Consider the following 5,491-nt stretch of genomic DNA (forward strand, 5'->3'; position numbering starts at 1 on the left):
AGGGGAGCAAAGGTGACACAAGGGTAGTGCAAGGCGAAGGTGATAGCGGGTGTGATAGAGGTAGTGGTAAAATAATTTTTTCACGTAACTGATAACCTTCTATGATGTTTAAAGTGGGAATGCTCTCTGAACTTTTTCAAAAATTCTCATACATTAGATATATATATATATATATATATATATATATATATATATATATATATATATATTGATGCATGTACCACATAATCTTATATAAGATTGATTTAGTGTCTTCACATATATGATTCATGTGATGCTCATGAATTTTATTACCGACACTTTGATATGATTCCACTCAGGTAAAATACCCTAATTTTTTTGCCTCAAAAGTAGACTCCGATATGGTCGAGTTGATTGATGTCATGTGAGAAAAAGATTGACCCAAGATAATAAAAGAATACCTGAATATTATACAAAATAGACACCATTGCGATTGAACTGAAAAATAAAGCAGCAGAAGTATACAACGCACAAGTCATCACTATCCTGCTTTAATTCCCAAGCAAAAAATGTTTTTAGCAGCCCCTGTTCTGCAGTACCTAGGAAAAAATAAACATGAAACCTTTGCCAGATAAAAGATTGTTTTGGATAATTATGATCCTTTCATCAGTGGAAATTGGCACGCTTTGACCAATATTTTCTGAGCAGTCCAAATGTACCAAGGTCATCATCCTACATGTGTAGAAGAACAATCATGGAGTTAGAACAGAAACAAATGACTGAAACTATATGTTGGCAGGATGGTCGCCTACAAAAAATTTGACCACCTATCCGCCCATCATTTGCCGGAGCCAAAATAAAAGGATTCAGTTTTAATATCTGAGGACACTGGTGGTGAAACGAAACAATTAAACTAAAATTAAAGAACACACATACTTCATAAATACTTGCCTAGAATCCAAAATCTTTGAGAAAACAACTAAAGCAAAAACAAGTTCTGTATGCATAGGTTACTTTTCCACTAAACCAATAAAGTGACAGAAGAGTATATCTCTTAACAATGAACTGAATGGATATGAGCATTGCAAAGATAAGAACATCAACATAACAGAATAATTTCCAAAGGTTGCCAGATATCATCACCTTGTGCTACTTTTAAGAAAGGGAACAAAAGGTGGTGACAAAATAAGTAGTTCACATAGGACTAGGGTCGGGAAGTAAGAAAGCAATACTAGCTGTCGTTCAGGAAGATCTTAATTGTATCATAACATTAACAGCTTATTTAAACTCCTGTTGCAGAAACAACTATCGTGTTAACAACAACAGCCTTGGAACAAGCTTCAAGTTCTTGAAGCCAAATCTCAGTCTTAATATATTGTTATTTCACATCATTTACTTCAGAATTAAATCTAATCTGACAACTCCGCATTTGAGACAAGCCACAAAAGAGATCCTGATCCAAACAAATTATCGTAATATGCCCTTAAAAGTAATAGGATGAGACAGTAAACACTCCAATCAATGACTACATGTTAACTACAGAGTAAAAGCACAGGTCAGATAATATTCATTAGAATCTGTTTCCAAATCCCAGTGGATGGTTACTTTGATATGCATCCTAATATCCAAAATATACCAGATGGATGAGTTGAGCTCCAACCATATGCGAATATAACCCAAAATTTTGTTATTTGATTATTTTTTATGTATATTTCTTCTCATGCTTCTTTTGTTGTTCACATTTGCACTAGAATCATTCTTGACTGTGAAATATGATTGATAAATTTGAATCAGTTTCTTGATTATCTCATGTTATCCTAGTTTCACATGTTCTTCACTTTTGTAATTGCCTAATTACCAGTTCGGATCTTTATCTGTGATATATATTAGTTTGTATATCTATCTGTTTTGAATAGATGTGATTACAAACCGTGATTTCAAAAGGCGCTCGGGCGAGGTGCGAGGTGAGACCCGAGCGCCTTGTTTAATGTCTAGGCGATACGCTTCAAAAAGACGCTATTTAGGCACTCGCCCGAAAGCTTCGGGCGAGCACCCGATTTAAACGAGACGACCGAACTAGCTTTTTAGGTATAGTTCGGTCGCATTTGCATTAGTTGGTTCGCAGCCTCCCCCTTGCGACTTCCCCTAACACCCAACCCTACTTGCGATTCCGCCACCAACATTTCCTTTCTGCTGTTGCTACCGTTACCGTTGCCACTGCCACTACCTCTCTCCGCTACCATTGCCATTGTCGTTGCTCTCTGCTACTACTATCGCTACCTCTCTCTGCTACTGCTGCTGTTGCCATTGCTCTGTCGTCGCCCGCTGCAGTTGTCGCTGGTCTCCGCTGCCATTGTCGCTGCTCTCTGCTACCACCTGTTGTTGCTGTCGCTGGTCTCCGCTACCGCCCGCTGCTCTCAAACAGTAGCCTCTTTTCCGCGATTCAGTTCTCATCGTGACTCAGCTTCTCACCTCGGTCTTCTTCTCACACTCTACTATTAACAGTAGAGAATATTTTAAAATATTAAAAAAATTAATATTTTTAATTTTAAAAATATTTTAAAATATTTTTATATTTTAATATTTTAGAACGCCTCGCTTCGCTCGAATGAGCGCCTCAAGTGTTTTGGGACCTTCGTGCCTTTTGACACCTAGTGCTTTTTAAATTACTAATTACAAATTTAAGTTTATGCTTGGTATCCGACATATCGATTGATTATAAATGTTTAAAGAATAGAGAGATAGTTTTCCCACAACCCAATATGTTTTAATTCCTAAAAGGCCAGTTATTCCACTGAAACAATTTTACAAATCAATCCAATCATCAATCAGCTTACAGCCATGATAAACTCAAATCATTGTCATTTTTCCACCACAACACACCAGCCAAGTAATATAACCATCTACTTACCTTCAGAGCAATATTCTCCTACATCCACACTACATATGAAGCATTCGAGCAATATAGAGTCATGTCAAAGGAAGTTGAGTCCTGTTGACTCAAATTATTAGAGGGCAAACAACTTCTGTAAAATAAACATTCAATCCTGCTGATTGGTATTGGTCACAAAATAATGCACCTTATATTACAAGGAAAGCATCATGTTAATGAAAACAATCTTACTGTTTAGAATTCCTTCTTGTTTCAGAAGATGCTATCAAAAGGGGGTAAAAAACCATCATCTACTAGTAAAAGCAAAACAAGAATACATCTTCAGTACAATTCACAACAAAAGAAGTGAATATCTAACTAGAAGCCAAATGAATCTTTCGTCAACAATCATTCAAGATCATATTGTAATGCATTCCTCACAGATAAAGCAGTAGATAATTGCTGGAATTTATGTGACACCATGCTACAAAACAAAATTGCAATGTCCATTTCAGATAGTCAAATACAAGAATTCCCATTTCATGGCATCAGGAAGTGCTAAACCCGCATAAACAGGATAAGTGCATGACATGCCATTTGGCATGTTCCTTTGTCGACCAGCACAAATGAAAAATCAAACTACATGACATGCCATTTGGCATGTTCGTGTTTTGACCAGCACAAATGAAAAACCAAACTAGAGATACATCAGCAGTCAGCAGCTTTGGTACATGCCAATGTGCTACTTTTCGATATCTTTCTAGCACAGGACATTTCAGCCAGTGCCAACATGTGCCGATAGGCACAGTATTCCCTAGTAAGTATAAGCAAAAGATGTCACAAAATTTAAGGGTCTAAAGACTCTGAACTATGTGGCAACCTACAACAAAGAAAAATGAGCATACATCTCAATTCTTTGCCATCTCAATTCAATAAAATTTATTACAACATTGCAGCAAAATGTAATGTTTCTACTTTTTATATTATGCATTTATGTTAGCTTTATAATGTATCTCTTGCATATATACACAGAATTGCTAGAACCTGTATGACAATATGTTACCATGGCTTAATTTTCCAGCTCATTTATGACCTAGTAGAAAAAGAAATGTCATATGGTCTAATGTGTCTGAGCTATCCAAGTGTACATTAAACATTATCCTACTAATAACCTGACATAATCCAATTCTAACCAGAAGTGACCAACTCTCAATAAATCATGTTAGAAAAATTATCCATACACACGCAAATATATTCAAGATGCTTGGAACTTTTTTTTAAAGGCCAAAAAATCACAATTGTGGAGCAGTAGCACGTCAGACACCTACCCAAGCAAATAGATTGATAAATCTGCTCAACTGCACAAACTCAAACACACCTTCAAAGAAGTTGTGGAAACATAAACAAGCACAATTGACAACATTCTCAGATGAGCCTGCATAAGCAACATGTACAGAGAAAATGAGAATAGGAACACAAGCAAAAGCTCACGGGGTAACGAAATGCACCATCCTTAAAACCAAACCTCAAAAGTCATATCCTTCAAAAGTTCAAAACAAACCTCGATGCTCACGTCAAGCGATCTGTGGCACAAATGCAGAAACCCTAGACTTTTTGTACACATAATTCATGACACCTTAACCTTCACCCACAACTTTCCAGAGAAAGTCCGAACACCTTGGAAGTACATAAATACATGTATCTATCACTTAGGCATAAATAATGTTCACACAATGCCCACAGCTTGCAAACAAATGGTTGGTTTCACCCACAAGCACCTTTTTAGCCATAACAAACCTAAAGAGAGAAACTATACAGGCTTGCAAGAAGTGGATCGTTTTTGTTTTATTGCATCCACTCTATTGAACCAACCTGCTCCTAAGTGACCATCTTAATTGCAAAAGAGACCACCAGACAAGCTAATATACCTGTCTTAGAGCAGACAATATTAAGATGTCATCCCAAGATGTCACTTCGAAATAGATAACAGTATAAATGACCAAATCAGTTCCAGCTAAAAAGAATCAAACCTAATCTCCAAAAGAAAAAAAAGGATATTTTTTCCTCACATGAAGTCATTACTTGTCCAAGCAGCAGAACAAATAATTCTATTTCCAGATCATGTGATTCACCTTGAGGCAAACATGCCCCTAAATGACATAATCAAGTTAAGCACATGATTGTCCTCAAGATCAACATGACCCTACACGAAATGTTCCCTATCTAAAACAGAATACTGTTAATGGACAATTAAGTTAGAACTCTAGGGTTATTAGACCAAATTATGATTGCAAAAGATGGCTTAACTGGGCAAAACAAATAACAATTAGTATTAGTTTGAACAAGATCTATACAAGAAACTCCAGTCCTTGCAGATGTTCCAATAGGACTTGAAAGAGAATAACAAAAAACACATACGAATGTGCTATGCACTAAGTTGCATAAAGTTTGTATCAGCAATCTAGTACTGAGAGCTTAAAACTTCTAAATAGACAAGGAAGACAAATTTCATAATTAATCTATAAAAACTACCATCCTAACTTCTTCTGACATACTCTGCAAAGTTTGCAGATTAATGTGATAAACAGTATCCAGTACTGACAAGGATAATTTGACAAATATGCTCAGAGATCAAAGAAGAATCAAACAAGAATACCA

General features: G+C 36.2%; 1 protein-coding gene across 2 annotated transcripts in view; it reads right to left on the reverse strand.

The window, feature by feature from the left end:
* Nucleotides 1–411: 411 nt before the first annotated feature.
* The window catches only part of LOC135674271 (E3 ubiquitin-protein ligase RING1-like), a 6,062-nt gene continuing 982 nt past the window's right edge, over nt 412–5,491 (reverse strand). The window contains exons 2-3 of one of the 2 annotated variants that reach the window (XR_010513570.1): nt 4,162–4,268; nt 412–693 (exon numbers count right to left, since the gene is read on the reverse strand). The gene's annotated coding sequence lies outside the window, so the exon portion shown is untranslated. The remainder of the gene's footprint in view (nt 694–4,161; nt 4,269–5,491) is intronic. The other variant, XM_065183969.1, reaches the window with a different exon arrangement.

The sequence above is a fragment of the Musa acuminata genome, chromosome BXJ1-5 (genome assembly GCF_036884655.1).
Source record: "Musa acuminata AAA Group cultivar baxijiao chromosome BXJ1-5, Cavendish_Baxijiao_AAA, whole genome shotgun sequence".
In the NCBI taxonomy this organism is placed as follows: Eukaryota; Viridiplantae; Streptophyta; class Magnoliopsida; order Zingiberales; family Musaceae; genus Musa; species Musa acuminata.